Source organism: Squalius cephalus, assembly GCF_949319135.1.
Source record: "Squalius cephalus genome assembly, chromosome: 4".
In the NCBI taxonomy this organism is placed as follows: Eukaryota; Metazoa; Chordata; class Actinopteri; order Cypriniformes; family Leuciscidae; genus Squalius; species Squalius cephalus.
The window spans coordinates 52,314,766-52,332,583 of NC_137125.1; the positions used below are offsets into that span (position 1 = coordinate 52,314,766).

At 37.5% G+C, this 17,818-nt stretch overlaps 1 protein-coding gene across 7 annotated transcripts in view; it reads right to left on the bottom strand.

Moving 5' to 3' along the window:
* Window positions 1-17,818, bottom strand: part of osbpl8 (oxysterol binding protein-like 8) — a 79,889-nt gene that overhangs the window by 61,576 nt on the left and 495 nt on the right. The window lies entirely within an intron of this gene.

A 17,818-nucleotide genomic window follows, 5' to 3' on the forward strand; every position in this document is an offset into this window, starting at 1 on the left:
CTTTCTGTTAAAAATTTAATAAAACAAAAGACTTTTTGGAGATATGAAGGATGCAATATTACTCTATAGGTACTCAAGATTAACAGGAGATTGAGTGAAAATGAGCATTTCACCCCCCCCTTTAAGCAGTGTGGGAGACCTCACTCACAGCTAAATGCCTCGAAGATTAATAAGCATACGATACATATGTCAGCGTATATAACATATATAAGCGTCAGTCACGCCCGTTTCACATATACTCCGTAGTCCGTTTACAGTGCGTATTTTTTTTCAGCACCCATGTTAACCGGTAAAGCTTTCACACTGCACGCGGATGCTGCAATCGTTTCTGCACCGAGTCTATTTTTGCTGTGCTGCACGCGCTGAATTAAAGTGACAGTGCATGGTTCTTGGTCAAAATGAACACACATTGACATGAAAATATAATAATCTCACCATGAATGCATTTAATAAAATAAAAGGAAGTAAACTCACCATAGCCTAAATGTATTTTTGGACTTGCAGACTAGGAGGAGTTCCGTTTGCACACACACACACACACACACACACACACACACACACACGACTTGTTTAAATACATTTATATTGTTAATAAATAACAATAAATTGTTGTTGTACCAGCAATATCTCCAAGTTTTGTTTTTCACTGTATAAATCTCAAATGTCATGATTTGCCAATGCAAGAGAGTAACAGTTAGCCTACTGGCACCTTTTTTCCCCCACTTCAAGCACTCGATTGTTGTAATATTCCCGTCTTTGCTTATTTTAACATTTTGAACATATTCCTCCACTGCATATTGCAGCCCTTTCTGTCGTGCCCTGGAGGATATGTCTGCTGCATTACTCCAAAACCAATCACTTATACCGGTATGGAGCTCAACCCAGCCATAGCTATGTTTGACGGGCGTAGTAACAATAACTAGGGGGCGTGGCTTTTGCGAACGGTCAATTGCAAAGTTTAACCATCATAGAGTGAGAGTTTATCAATTTGCAAGTCCTGTTAGTTGAAACATCAAGCACAAGAAGACTGGAACTTGCGCGCTGTTTTCTGTCAGCCTTACTAAAGCGTATTTTTGTCCCGCCAAAGCCTTATTTGACCGGTGAGTGATGTATTGTAGGTGACTGACTGCTGCGCTTGTTTTACTGAGAGAACGAGCAGAGAGAGTGAAAGCCCTCTCTCACCGTCTTCAAACTGTCTTGCTCTCTCTCTCTCCCTCGCGCATATTAAGAAATGTTTTCTGTGATGACACAAATCTTGTGCGATGTCCTAACTGCCGGGATAATCACACAACGTGTGCCGTGGTCCGTTAATGACACGTCCGATTCGCAAACTAATGACTCCTTTGAACCGATTCACTTTAATGAATGGTTAAAACAACTGATCTGTCCAACACTGAACTCAAGAGACATAACAAATCGGAAACACTTTACAATAAGGTTCCATTTATTGAACTCTAGTTAACTACATTAGTTAACATCCTATTAATATTAGTTTCTATGCGGATTTACTCCATGACAAAACCACCCCAGTCATTCTAGAATGAATCATTCTTTCCAAATAGAGCTATTCAAGTCATCTGGTGAAATTGCTTTTATATCGCAGAAAACTAAAATATCGCAATGTAATTTTTTACCAATATCGTGCAGCCCTAATGTATGGGCTTTTTCAGATCTTTCGATCTAACGGATGAAATAAGCTTCCGCAGTTTACATATGAACACGACCGGAGACGACGGGAAAACACACAGAGAGAAGCCCCTTTCACACAGCGCATTGATCCCGGGAAATTGCCGTAAAATTGCTAGAGTGCCTTCTGTGTGAACGCAAACACGTCCCGGGATTGATGCCGGGATGGGGACCTATAACATAGCCGGGATCAGTCCCGGAACGCGCCCTGTGTGAACAAAAGCCAGGACCAATGCCGTAAGGGGTGTGTCGTAGTGATGACGGGAGTTATCACATCTTGACGTCACGTGTCTTTATGGGATCTTTACAGGATGTGTGTGAACTAGGGCTGACTTCTAATAGTCGAGGATTCGACGATTCGATTCGGAGAGGTCTGATTCGACTATGAACCTCATAGTCGAATACATGGGCGTCAGTTTGGTTTGAAATGTGCTGGGGACAGAGACGCATTCGCATTTTCAGAAGGGCTGGGTACAAAATTTTATTTTTTTTCGCTTTCGCGCAGGTCATGTTTTGAAAGACGATGTCCTGTAGCTTACTAATGTAAATAAATAAAAATGTATTCAAAAATCTGCTTCACATTTTCAGCAGGGCTGCGGAGCGGCTGTGGGTTGACTCCACACGGTTCTCATGGGCTTTATAAGTCCTAACGTGAAAAAAGCTTTACGTGGTTTAATGTACCTAAACAATGATTACCAAATTTCCCTCTCATATTGCTCCTCATAACCACTGAAAATGGTCAAAAAATCGAACCCAGAGTCCAATTATTATGGACGTTATCTGATATTAAGCGTTTCTGCTTCACATTTTCAGCAAGGCAGCGGAGCGGCTGTGAGTTGACTCCACACGGTTCTCATGGGCGTGAAAAAGCTTTACGTGGTTTAATGTACCTAAACAACGATCACCAAATTTCTCTCTCATATTGCTCCTCATGTTTATGAAATGTTATGATATATGTGTGATATGTTTTGTTCATCTGGCTTTAAATGAATAAAAGGTATTTGTTAAACACCATGTTTTTCTTTTAGTTTTTTTAGCTCTTTTGTTTGAAATGGAAAAAATCTAGCTGCTATCTAAAAAAAAAAAAAAAAAAAAAAAAAAAAAAAAGGTTCGACTATCAGTCGACTACGGCAAAATCTAACGAATCAGATTCGACTATGAAAATCCTTAGTCGAAAACAGCCCTAGTGTGAACACACTCACAGATTCCGGAAAATCACTGGTGATCCAGGGACACAATCTCCGTTTTTTTTTTCCGGAATCTCTGTGTGAAAGGGTCTTTAGTTTCTGCTCTGACAGACACAAGATCAGCCGAACGCTGTGAGTGTGTGTGTTAGAAATCAGGAATGGTGAGAGAACATTGTGCTTGGTGCGTTTTTCATCTTCAAACCAAATTTTGAGTCTTCAGCCGACAAAGTTTAAATCCCGTCTGGCTAGAGCTCTTCCTATAATGTTTAGGCATTATGTCAGTAGGCAAAGTTTTGCAGCTGTTTGAACACATTCGACCACATGAGCGTTTACACTACGAAAGCAATCCAATCCAACAAGCTCTGAATGTGGTCGAAAGTGGACAAGCTCAAAACGTTTACACCTGTATTTAGTGTCGTCCACTTGTGATCGGATTGATGAAAACATTTCTTAATACTAGGTGTAAACAGGGCCATAGTTTAAAGATGGAGTTAGGCTAGGTTTACACTAAAGCCCTATTCGGACGGGACTAGTTTAACATGTAGAGGTGGGGTGAAGTAATAATCACCAGAGCTTCTCTGTGATTTTAGTCCTGACCGAATGTGCATCTCAGTGATCATTACGGACAATACCAGTAAAGATTACGGCGACTTTCAGTAAAAAGGTCTGGAAAAATGACCTCAGGTAATACTGATCTCATGCGAATAGACCCGCTGTAAATATGTACGTAAATATTCTGTCATTTCCTGTTTAAAAGTAGTTTTTCCGCATGGAGACGCTTGAAAACGCATCAGTTGCGTTCTAGACGCTGGAACGAGTCTGTGGCAAAACTCAAGTGTTTTACACACACCATTCAGATCAGAGAGAAGATCGACAGCACTTGTTAGAGGCACGAAACATCTTTTAGCGTTAGGTAAGTGCCTATTACCAACACAATCCAATCTGAAGTTAATTAATACATCGTTCGACCGGACATAACTGTTTTATATATATAAATATAGGTTATATGTGTTTGCGCACGTGATATCAGGAAGTAACGGAATACACACATGACGACATGAGAGTGACGGCGATGCACAAATCGAGTTACTCTCCCACTTCTGCTAGTTTGACTGAGATTTCTTATCCCGTGCGAATTGGCCTTTAATATTACAGACGTCCTGTGGTAAAATGACATTACTCCATCTACCCTTGTAAAGTTAATCCCGTCCGAATGTCCCACACTCAAATGTTTAGACATACTTGACTGAAGTCATGTTTATCATGAACTTTAAAACCTCAGATTGCTTGAAATTAGTTTCAGACATATAAGGTTAAGAGCATCTCGTTATATTCATATGGACACACATATGCATACGCTCTGAAGTGCAAGATAAGTGATAAAATTCACTCCCAACAACTCACTTTAACAGTGAGTTAAATCCCAATCCACAACAGGAACCAATAACTATATTATTCCACTAAATAAACAACCATAAAAAAAGAAGCTGATTCATTTGAGTGCTTGATTACTTTACTGAAAGACAAACTAATAAGTCTCAACTCTTCAACACAATCTCTCTCCATTATTGTGCTGTTCCTCTCAGTGTGTGTGTGTGTGTGTGTGTGTGGCCCAGGTGGCAGCAGTAGATAAAAGGTGTGTTTTTCAGTAAAAATATCTTCTTTTCACACGTCTCTACCCAGACTCCCTCTGAGCTCAAGCAACTCTTCTACCCCACCGAGACACTGAACAAACCACCTCGTATCACACACACACACACTGTCCCATATGGATTCACACAACCACAGAGGCTCACATGTTCATTTAGATCAGAGCCTGAAATTTTTGCTTAATGAGTCATATTGAGCATAACTGCAGCATTGTTCCTCTAAAAACCACTAATAATGCAATTAAACAGGCTGTTTTTGGTATTTTAAGATTTATATATAAATAGGTGTATATGTATATAAATCAGATGCACAAAACACATTTACATATATATATGTGTGTGTGTGTGTGTGTTTTGTGCATCTGATTTATTCACACACATATATATATATATATATATAAACTACTATATATAGAATTATATTAAATTGTATTTATTTTATTTATTATTACTAAATATTTTATTAATATTTTTTATTTATTAAATATGTATTATTTAAATTATATATAATTGAATAAATATAATAAATAAATAAATAAATAAATATAATATATATATAAATAAAATTATATATATGCAAAACTATTTTTCATTAAATCTATTATGTATAAAATTATATATGAATACATTTTTTATTGATTAATTATTGAATATATATATATATATATATATATATATATATATAAATAAACTACTATATATAGAATTATATTAAATTGTATTTATTTTATTTTAAATCATTACATTTTATTATACACAATTATTTTTAATTACATATATTATGTATAGAATTATATAAATGAATGTATATATTTTATTTATTATTACTAAATATTTTATTAATATTTTTTATTAATTAAATACGTATTATTTAAATTATATATAATTGAATAAATATATAATAAATAAATAAATAAATATAATATATATATATAAATAAAATTATGTATATGCAAAAAAAATTTCATTACATCTATTATGTATACAATTATATATGAATACATTTTTTTATTATGATTAATTATTGAATATTTAAAAAAAAAAAAAAAAAAATATATATATATATATATATACACACACACACACACACTCTAAATAAAATGATATAGCCTATATATACACATACATACATAACACAATTTATTTTCTTTTTATGTTTCATATTTTTATATCTTCCATCTAAAGTGATTTCCAGCAACGTCCCGTCTTTCTCAAGGCCCCGGTGCTGATATGCATGAACCGCTTGAACCTTCCTCTCCTCAGTTCGGCGCACCGCTCGCTCACTCCACAGAGCTGATGATGTGCCTGTCAGCACGCCGGTGTCACTCTCGTGCTTTCTCATTCTCCTTCTCTTTTCAGCACCAGGCTTAGACAGATTAGCGGGTCAGATCGGTGTTACTAGGGAGAAGTCTCTGCCCACATCAGAGCGGGTTTCCATGACGTAACCTCATCAGTTAGACACCCTGATGGTTCCCGTGAAGCGTTCTTCAAAAACGACTGTATTCCCATCTCTCACCCCCGAAGCACTTATAGAGCACGCAAAACCGCTAAGCCGAGGGATAAACAAGTGTCGACTAAATCTAATTCAATCTTATAATGAACAGACCACTAGACATCTGTTATATGACTTTAATTGGCTTAACTTCCTAGACTTTCTAGTGTTTTTGTACCAGGAGACGAGGAGTAACTTCTCCCAAAGATTAGGATTTGTACAAAAAAAAAAGTGTGAGGAGGAGGAGTTATGCACCAAAGTTTAATACTTAGCATTAAATCTTAAAATTTAACAAAAGTAATGCTTGATGGCTACACTTTATTTTAAGGTGTCATTGTTACAGTGTAATTATATATTTAAGTACTGAGTAATATTAAGCAAACTACATGCACTTACTATACTAGGGTTAGGGTAGGATTAGGATTTCGTTGAGTGTTAGTTGCATGTAATTATGCATAATTTACTGTTATTACTATGGTAAGTACATGTAACAACGACACTAAAATAAAGTGTTACCTGCTTGACTAACAACGAATTAAAAGACAAAAGGGAGGAAGAGGAACTAAAATGCATTGGTCTGAAGTGAGAGAAGCAGATTAAAAGCTTTTTAAAAGTTTCATGCAGCGAAACGAGGCTCTTCAAAATAGTAAAGTTATTATCGGCATTCAGGTGAACTTCCACGTATCCCAGAAGGCAGAAGTTTGAGATAACAAAAATCCCCCGCCCTGACAGACACCCAAGCGACTTGTGACATCAACATGTGACATTTTTATGAAATTCATTTAATAATAGAGCCGGGAAATGTAATTATGTAATAAGAGCCACACAAAAGCCAAACTGCGTCGTACATCCTTCACCTCCGGGCACCAGCTGCAAATACTCCCTCCAAATAACAGCCTCGTCATCCTTTAATATTCAATTAGCGAACGTGCACATCTTAAAGTGGCCTGAGCGTGTTTTCAATTAAAGAGAATTTAAACCTCTGCCCGAGGCGAAGCAATAATCTACACAGACTAAAGACAGACGGCGAGAACAACAAGCAACCCTCTGCGTCAAAGTGTCAGTGATGTGTGTAAAGGCCACACAAAACTCTATTATTCAGTGCAGAATAGCAGTCATACCAACCCATCATCAAAACGAGAGAGTCACACCCAAAAGTAAAGCCTTCTCACTGCTTGATAACATCTGCTCTGTGCACTATTTTTAATGCAACTTCACCATCTATCCTATGTTGTTTTAAAATTCTGGTTTAACTAAAAGTTGAGACCCATTTATTATTAGAGCCGTGCAATTAATCGAAATGGTTATTCGTAATAAGCTCACGATGTGAGAGCATGCATGATTTCTAAACCAAAGAAAGCATGATTTTTTTCCGCCAACCCCCTCTGTGTGCAATCAGGACCAATCACAACGCAGCATGCCTACATCTAGTGCCAGAACAGAACAGAACGCGCTAACCATTATGACAAATTAAATAAATAAATACGTTTAGAAAGCACGGACACAGGGAAGATGAATTCAGGGAAGGATACAGATTTTCATGGATGTTAATGGTTCTTCATGGAGCCACAGGCCTGGTTTACACCTGGTTTTGAGATGCGTTCTGGTCGATCAAATAGAGGAGAGAGACACAATTCCCGTGTTTTTATTTATTTATTTATTTTATTTTAAATTTTTGCCAGAATGAGAACATGAAAACACGGATGAAATCAACTACCCACTTACCAATCCCTCCCAGCCCACCGTCTCTTTACAATGGGGTATAATGGATAGATAAGTCAACAGAAAAACAGCCACAGGAATAATAAAACATAAAAACAAGAAACAAGAATTGGGATAAAGTGTTAAAGTATTCAATCTGAGTCCTGATCATTGCTTTGCACAATATACTTGGAGACCTTCTCAGCAGCTATAGTCACAATTTCCGTGTTTTAATTATAGAATTGTATTAAATTATTAAATTAATAATTTAATTTCTTCAAGGGGAGGGACTATGGGCAGGTAAATGCATGGGCTTTTTCAGACCTTTCAATCTAACGGATGAAATAAGCTCCCGTATAATTTACACATGAACGCAAAAGGAGACGACGGTAAAACACACACAGATCATCAGCTTTAGTTTCTGCTCTGACAGACACAAGGCCAGCCGAACGCTGTGAGTGTGTGTTAGAAATCAGGAATGGTGAGAGAACATTGTGCTTGGTGTGTTTTTCATCTTCAAACCAAACTTGGGTCTTCAGCCGACAAAGTTTAAATCCCGTCATGATCCGATCGACCAAAACGCATCTATTTTTTTTTAAAAGGAAGCTCCTCTTTCTGTGCCTCTCCTCACAGTCGGCCGTGTTCCCTACCGTTCACCTCTGCGAGTGATATATATTTAGTCCAGCCCACAGAACACGTCCAGGAGCCCCTAATCACAGCTCTGAGCTGAGAATCTGAGCCACGCGGGAGAGCAGGATTCCTTCAGTCGAAACGAAACCTCATTAACACGACAATCAAGTATCCTCCTCGTCCCTCGGTCAATCTAACACACACTGACCTCTTAACCAGAGGGTATAGTGAAGGCACAAAACAGCTGATTTTAGACTTGATCTTATGTAGTTTAGTAGTTTAACAACCAAATGAAAAGCATTAGGTTTAGGTCAATCTCAAGGAGAAAACAATAAAAGTGAGACTTCCTCTTCTGTTCTTTCTCTTTCAAGCATCCCAGCAAAAGCCTCAAGCTATAAGCAATGACAGTATATTTAACAAAGGGGATTGAAAGTGCATTGCAGCAACACGTCTCTCCTTTCTGCACAGATTAACCAGTCAGGGCATGATCACTAGCACACAGAGGAATGCTTAGTTGGATTAATTTTTCATGCAGGACATATATTGCTAACAAGGTACATTTATGCACTATTAGAATTTACAAAAATAAAGTTTCAAACACTCTTCCGGTCAGATGAACTGGTAACTAATACTAAAACTAACTTAATTAATAAACTTGTTCATTTATATACCAAGACAAAAACCTAAATTGAATGAAAATTAGAAATGTTGAAGCACCAAAATATGATTATTTACTACTGGTAAATTATTGGTTATTATTTATTAGTAAATTAACCAAAAAGGATTAATCAACTATTCAGAAAATAATCAATGGATTAAGATTATATAGAATAGGGGGGATATAGAATTAGATTATTCGATTAATAATAATTAAGGGTGTCACGATTCTCCAAATCCTCGATTCGATTACATTTTCGATTCTAAAGTCACGGTTCGATTCTCGATTTGTTTGATTGTAAAATTGTTATTTTTACTGTTTGATATTTTATTTTATTTTATTTTTTTTTTTTTTTACATTTGATACTGATTTCTTGTATAAATGTATTCATGCATTTGTTTACTGATTAATTTTATTGATTATTTGTTCATTGCCTATGTAATGGCCAATGCTTTGGCAATACTGTACAAGTCATGCCAATAAAGCTAATTTGAATGGAATTGATTTAATATTGACTCATTTGGATAAATATTAGGTAGGCTACACAAGATAGGCATTAATTTGTCTCAAGAAAAAAAACAACTCACCTAATGCTGTAAACATACAGAGAGCCTATCAGCTGGTAGTAGGCTATTATTTAAGGTTAAAAATAATTAAATATAATGCGTTTTTTATTATAATAACAACTTTATTTAATGATATAAGTAAAAAATATAATAAATATGTAATATAGAACACATATTTAGCAAAATGCTCTCTATAGCTATTTTTTTCTTGCCAACTACGTGCTACAGCCTATATTATGTTCATTAAATGGCTTTCCTGAGGTAAATGTGACATAATTGTTCTCCAGCTGTGTTATTGACCTCTTCACGCTGATGAAAAACACTGATTGATCGATATTATGTATGAGGAATATACATTTCGGTAAGTTGTACTGTATCTTTCAACAGTGTTCGTGTTTTTTTACTATTAGCTAGTAGAGATGATCGGTTCACGTGCGCTAGGGATCTGTCACGTAACATTTACAAGCGCCAAAACGGTATTTATTGTTTGAATTTCGTAATAAAATTGACATAATCTGAGAGCTGAGATTTTTTTTATATCATAAAGTAACCTGCTCTATAGTCTGTCGGCCTCCGTGTCCTCTTTGCTTCACGATTTTTCTGTGCGTGAGAAAATGGATGTGACGTGAGAGCGTGTGAAAAGTTTTAATTGCGTGTGTCTCACGGTGAATGCGTGAGAGTTGGCAGCACTTCACGTGTGTTTTTATTTTCGCTTGGCAAGCCGAGCTGACGTGACATGGGGGCGTGGCAGCATCGACGATTCCATTTTTTGATTCGATAATCGAGATTGAGCATTAATTTCGATCGATTTCGATTTAAAATCGAAATCGTGACACCCTTAATAATAATAATAATAATAATAAAAAAATAAATAGAATAATCGATTGAAAATATAATCGGCCCAAATTCATACAATTCATATGTCCAGAGATATATGAGATTTTGCACTCGACGGGACACTTATTCGTAGAGCGAAATGTCGCACCTCCATTTTTCCTGCATCCGTCACATATGTGGGTATGCAAGTTTTGGGTATGGGTTTGCCTACTTCATTACCAAAGCAACACATTCAGATAGTTTTGGTTGTGACACACAAATCTTATCTGATCACTTGCAATTAATAGACCCCTTTTGCGCCGACGTCACAGTTACGTCACGGCACTAGCTGGAGGCAAAACAAACGGAAAACTGGAGGCGGCCAATACAAACCAGCACAGATTCGGCTACATAATAAGGAGCTTAAATTATTATTTTTATTATTAAATGTCATCTTGTTGTGTTGTTGGGTGCAAGAATCGATGAAAAATGAGTATGCTGTATCTGGAATTTTTATTTCTAGAAAATATTCATATCATTAAAATTGCACCGTAGTGTCACTCTTTACATTGTCGTCTTCTTGGCGCTGGCTAGGCAGAACTGCGGATCGTACCACACAAATCTTTACATGACCATTCAGCACATAGTTATAGGCATCTAAATATATATATATATGCCATCAGTTTCTCTTTACCCTCGGTTTCTCTATCGGGTAGGTGTAGAAGTCAGGCCACTCAACCGGAGGTAGCGTTAACGTTAATCCTGTCAGATCGTCCATTGACTGAGCTTGTACGGTCATCTGGTTCTGTCCGTTAAAATTAACTTTTGCAAATAACAATCGCGGTCCTGGACAGTGAGTGACCTTGCACATTAAGACAAAATCGGATTTTCTCCAGTCATTCTTAAAAAAACAGCTAACAAAACTTGCAAACTAGCGTTAGTGAAGCGGCCAGAGGGATCTTTCTGCCTCCAGCTAAGCCCCGCCCACACAAATACGTCACCATGTTTACTAACTGTAAAAGGGTCTATAGTGCGGACAGTCTGGCTGAAAAGATCTGATTTAAGAGAAAAAAAACCTGATTTGCCTTCAATCTGAATGCAGCCGGTCCAGCATGTCTGTCGAGAAACACATTATTCACTCCTCACTGACATCCCGGCTCTGGGTTACTGTTCTGTCCACACAAGCTCTGTAAACTGGAGGAAAGTCCACACCATTAACCTCAGCTGACACCACAGCACAGGCCGAGCTGCCGGCACAATAACAGACTCAAGAAAAGGCATGCCGTGTGCTTATAAATCAAACCACTCATGACCCCGAGGCTGTGTTACACAAACGTCCCACCTTGAGTTTCTAGTTAAAATCTGGCCCTTGATCCTCATTTTGTCCAAGATTTTGTTGAAAACCTTGTGTGTCCATTTCAAAAAATGGTGTCAAAGTTGATATCGTGGCTTTATAAATGGTCAGACACTTGCATGTGTCATTTTATTATTAACACTTTACCAAAATCAAGCTCATATATGGAGTTCAAATATCAGACATGTGTGTTTTGTCCGTCATTAGAAGGGCCACATCTGAGACAGTAAGTGCATTGTGTTACGTTTTCATCAACTTACAGGTAATAAAGTTTACTGTGGGTATCTCATTCTGTCATTTGGCCAACATCTCATTATAAAAGACGAAGTGCTTTTGCACAGGCTGTTTAAGACAGCATTAGCTATGACTCGATGACAAATGCTAGACTAAGACACTCTTCTCAAATACATAAAACACACACACATATATATATACATTCACGATGGAGGAGGGGTGGGGTTATGAGATTTGACTGACAGTTTGAGGATCCAATGGAGTTAAGAGGTTCAGCCACAAACTCCTTTTAATACTTTTCATTGGTTAAATATTTGCAAAAACTTCAGAAAGACGTAAAGGGTTACCAATAGTAGAGGTCGACCGATATGGTTTTTTTCAGGCCAATGCCGATCTTTTGAAATCCGGGTCGGCCGATGGACGATTAATGCTGCCGATTTATTTTGGCCGATATTTGGCCGATTATGTGCTTGTTTTTAACCTCTATTTGAAAGATAAAATGTAACACAAATAATTACTTAAGATAGACAAAATTTCTCAACAAAAACATTTATTGAACACTTTACCAATCTGCACTTGTACAAAAGACAAAAAGACATTGAGATATGTTTGGTAATTGTACCTGAATGAATTGAAATTAATTTGCTACATTTCAGATTAATATATTTGTTTTCCTTAACATTTTAATTAACAGTAACTTAAACACTTTGCAGTCTGAATGATGTCCTGATAAACAAAATGACGGAGTATGTTTTTATGTTTCCACTGTTCGATCGCGCCCGCGCCTCACACACACATGCGCGCGCGCGCAAATATAAGTAAACACTTTGCGACTTTAAACAAATCAAAGCAAAGCCAGTCCTTCACTAGCATATAGTTGGTCTCTTTTTTTATTACTTATTTCTCTGCATTGAGTGACAACCCTCTCAAATATAAGACACACAAACAGAACAAATAAAAGTCTCAGATTCACTGTCTGTAAATTCTTGCTTACTTATTGTGACATGATAGCAACCCTTCTGCTGTGCTAATGCAACCTCAACTACGCTATCAATTTCAAAGTAGCCGAACGTCATGTCGCCTATTCATGTTTTTTCTCTAAGTTGGCAGTAACATATCAAAAGTTTTTAATTAAATATAAAGGAGTTTTCTCCAAGGAACTTAGCTCCTTCCTTAAAGGAGAACTCCGGTCAATTTTAACATTGAGCTCATTTTTTTGTACATTTGGAGTGCTGTCAGTACAGAGAACAACGACAAAAATCGGTGTTGCCTACACCGTGTTATCCTCTTTTTAAAATTTGCACCCTGTTGACTTCAATGGGGCAAGTTTTAAACCTGCTTTTAGCCTCTTAACATCCTTGATGTGTCATTACAAGTGCACAGCCAATGTGAGTGATTCCTTCAGAGTGAACACGAGTGAATCTGACTGCAGTAGATGTGAAAGATATGTATAAAAATGATGTTATTTAAGCCAGCGCACATACCTGTGTTTACATCCTGTTTTCGGTTGAAGTCCAAAGTAGTCGATTGCCGAGTTCACGCGCATAGGTTTAGTTACCTATGATCACGCGCGTTTTTATACATATCTTTCACATCTACTGCAGTCAGATTCACTCGTGTTCACTCTGAAGGAATCACTCACTTTTTCTGTGCACTTGTAATGACACATCAAGGATGTTAAGAGGCTAAAAGCAGGTTTAAAACTTGCCCCATTGAAGTCAACAGGGTGCAAATTTTAAAAAGAGGATAACACGGTGTAGGCAACACCGATTTTTGTCGTTGTTCTCTGTATTGACAGCACTCCAAATGTACAAAAAAATGAGCTCAATGTTAAAATTGACCGGAGTTCTCCTTTAAGCACTGGATGAGGTCTGCTCACTCTGCTGGAGTATGACTCTAGGCGCAGCGTGCGTCGAACGCGTGTTCCACAACAACAACAACAACAACACTAGGCTGCCCACAGATGCGCCTGCCTAATAATCGGCTTGATACACTTGGATATTGGCCGATGCCGATTATGTTAAAAATGCAAAAAATCGGCTGATTAATCGGCCGACCGATGAATCGGTCGACCTCTAACCAATAGTAATGATTTATGGGGAAAAAAAGAATAAAAATAACAAAATATGGAGATATGACAGTCATAATAATTATTTATAAAAAATACATTACTTTGGCAAGTGGCCAATGAACAACCACCTAGTAACCACAAGACTCTTCACTTCTGCAGTAATTTAGCTTATACTTTAAACTTGGCATTTTGCTCTGGAAATATTGTTGGCTCTTATGAGAAATTGCTTGTGGTTAATTATGCTCTTTTGTAAATCACTTTGGCTAAAAGCATCTGCTAAATAAATAAATAAACGCAAAAGTAGCACAGGCAAGTACCAGTCACATTTTCTACTCATGTAGATAAAACGTTTCTATTACATTAAGCACTTCACCTCAGCCAGGGTTTGAATCAGATTATATGTTGTGCATTTCCTGTTTTAAGAGTTTCGACATCAACATGAAACAGGAAACAGCTTCTGTTCTCACCTGATGTCTGCATTATGAAGCATTTCTAGCACGTCACGGTGTGTTTATGAATCTACCCGTCACATAACAACACACAAATCGTCTCTTCGTCTTATTAAACAGCTAGAGAGCATTGATTCACACATTTTCCACAGGCCAGTTTCACTCTCTCAAATCACGAAACGCAGCTTCAGATCTCAGACGTCCCTTCACAGGTTTGACATTCAGAGTCTTGTGAAGGACACAAGAGAAACCATAATGAAGCCGATGGATTTAATGAGGATTAAATCTCCATTTGAGTCGGTATTCAGGCAAAACTGAAGGCAATATGGAGAGATTACGGCCACAGCCTTGAGGGCGTCCGTGTCAGCAGGACGGATCATTAATATAAACGAAGCGTTGCAGTGACTCTGCCGGGGTGCGAGGGTTTGCACCTGAGCACATGCCTCATGACCAGCCCAAAATAGCTGTGAATTTGTATGCTGGACATTACCATTTGGTACTAGAAAGATTCAATTGTTAATTGTTAACAAACCTGCCTTTGAATGATTCAATACAAGTAGAGATGCACTGTTCGACGGGCCGTGTTTCACTTATTTTTTTCCAAATTTGGCCAATCTCTGTTCTGGACTCTGTACATAAACAGCAATGCAATCATTTCCCAAAATGTTCATTCGTGTGGAAATATTACGAAGTCTGTAAACAGGACGTTAGCAGGCCAGACGGGACACTTAAAAGAGGAGAGAAGAGCAGAAGATACTGTCCCAGGCACAGCTAGATCACCGTTCACGTGCTCGAAATATTGGATGAAAAATATAAATACTGAATTTAGGCTGGGGGTTTATATGAATGTATCTCTGAAGGAAACTGACTGTCTTCAGAGACGTTTCAATGCATTTTATTTTCCTCTTACCTCCGTATAAAGTAGAGTTTATAAGCACAGTGCTGTTTTTGCTTAAACAAAGATAAAAAAATACATAAAAATCATCAACCGGTCTCTGATTCAGAGCATTTGCTTGTAAAGATCATGATCGGTGCATCACTAATTACAAGAGTGGTTTGTTGTGAATGGGACTACACTGGTCACGCTGTACGTTTGCTGAAGTAATCTCAGTTTATCAGGAACTAGATCTTCTAGCTTCCAATATAAAATGGTATGCAATTGCATCCAGAAATAGTCGGACAACGATTTGGATTCTGTCCTCAGCTGCTAACACTATGCAAAATAAGACGACAAACACACCAACAGCGTCAATAACGCACAACAACGCAGGAATGGAAACTCTATTTGACATGCAAATGACGATCACTGTCTCTCGTAATGTTGCACATCCACAATTTCCTACGAAGCAAACAATCTGTAGTGAAATTGCTGATGAATAATGTGGCGATAATGACCATAAACATCACGTTCTTCTGAAGTTCGGATCCTGAACACAGAGTCGGACATCATGTACAATGGGTTTAAGATGACGTGTTTAGAGAGCAGTTGTTACTGCTAATACTTCTCCTTTAAGATGCGCTCTCTTCTATTGGGCTTTTTTACAACACACACACACACACACACACACACACACACACACACACACACACACACACACACACACACACACACACACACTGAAACTGTTACAGGTGCTACACCTCACATTTCACAACCTCAATCCAACAATGTGACACAGAAAGCTATGTGGAAGTGTGCGCTCAGGTTTCTGAACGCCTCTGAAGGGGAAAGTGGAAACATGAACCTTTACGCAAAGGTCAAAGATACACACAAAAGCATGATCCGCATCAGGATTCAGGTGTGTATCCGTTCTCGTCTAATCTAAGACATTACAGCATGAAACAACAAAAACAGGCTAAACTGTGTAAACGAGAATAAGTTTCGTGGTCAAATTAAATAAATGGCCAAATTGCGTTCATGTTACTGAATACTAATTAACTAGATCATTCTGTGAGGATGCTTCTAATGGCACATTTACTATTATTACATAGTAATTTAGTACTGTGATACGCTGTTATCCATTAATTAGGCTACCTTTATGGTAATTAGAGATTAACCACACATCACATAGAAATCATCACACTGGGATATGGTATTCACACCAGTCGCCAACATGATGTGGTTTACTTTGTATGTCTTTGCCAGAAATGTACAATGGTAACCATTGCTACACTAGGCCTATAAAAATAATACCGTCATAAGCTAGTACCATGGTTTACTGGTGGATGAAGATGGTAATACAATGGTACTTTGCTATAGGTTTGATTGTCATAATAATATAACATGTCAGTTATATGTTGGGTCAGAGGTCAATCTTCCACCGGAACTCGACTCGTGTACGGCCGTTAGCGGAGGCTAGTGATTATAGTTTATTAAGTTAGAAAAATGTATATTTTTCTTACCAAAATGCATCGCTTCGCTTCAGAAGGCCTTTATTAACACCCTGGAGCCGTATGGATTATTTTTATGATGGATGGATCCAATATTTGGGCTTCAAAATCTAAAGTACCATTTAATCCTATTATAAAGCTAGGAAGAGGCGGTATATTTTTTAATATGACTCAATATACACCTAGGATGGCTTGAGGGTGAGTAAATTATGGGATAATTTCCATTTTTAGGTGAACTAACCCAAATGATACCATGGAATTACCATTAAAAATGTCATAGAATGATAAAAATGTGATACTTGTTATACTGTACAGCCATTATACGGCACTCTTTGAAAAATGGGGTTGTTTGAAGTAGACCCCATTTCTGTTTATTATGATTTCACTTTCATAACAATGGTATTGTAAACTCTGGTTAACCCTAGTAAATATTTATAAAGGACATCTGCATTCCAGGATAAATATTATTGTTTATATTAGGGACAAAAACAGCCCGAGTGTGTCACGTTAGCTATTACATAACATACATGCTCACTGCAATCAAACCACTAAAAACAATAGATTTGAAGACATTCACATTTGAAATGCACAGAATATCGATCTAAACGATGGAGGATGATCCATACATGCATATGTCCATCAATAAGACCTGCAAAATGCAGACAGTGTTTCAAAACCTAGTTTGCAGCCTAGCTAGACCGCATCAGGGTTGTATTATAGGTCGAATATAAGGTAAGTTACATTAAGGAATACCATGGTATATTGGACATGACACTGGCACTACTATGCTTTTCCATGCTATTTTTGGATGGTAATGGTGCACGTGCTGTTGATGACCAAAATACAATGTAGGTTGACAGCTGACTGTATTTTGAGAGACAGTCTATATTGCATAAATATGCCAATGATTCCCGCCCAAAAACGCTGCACGCGC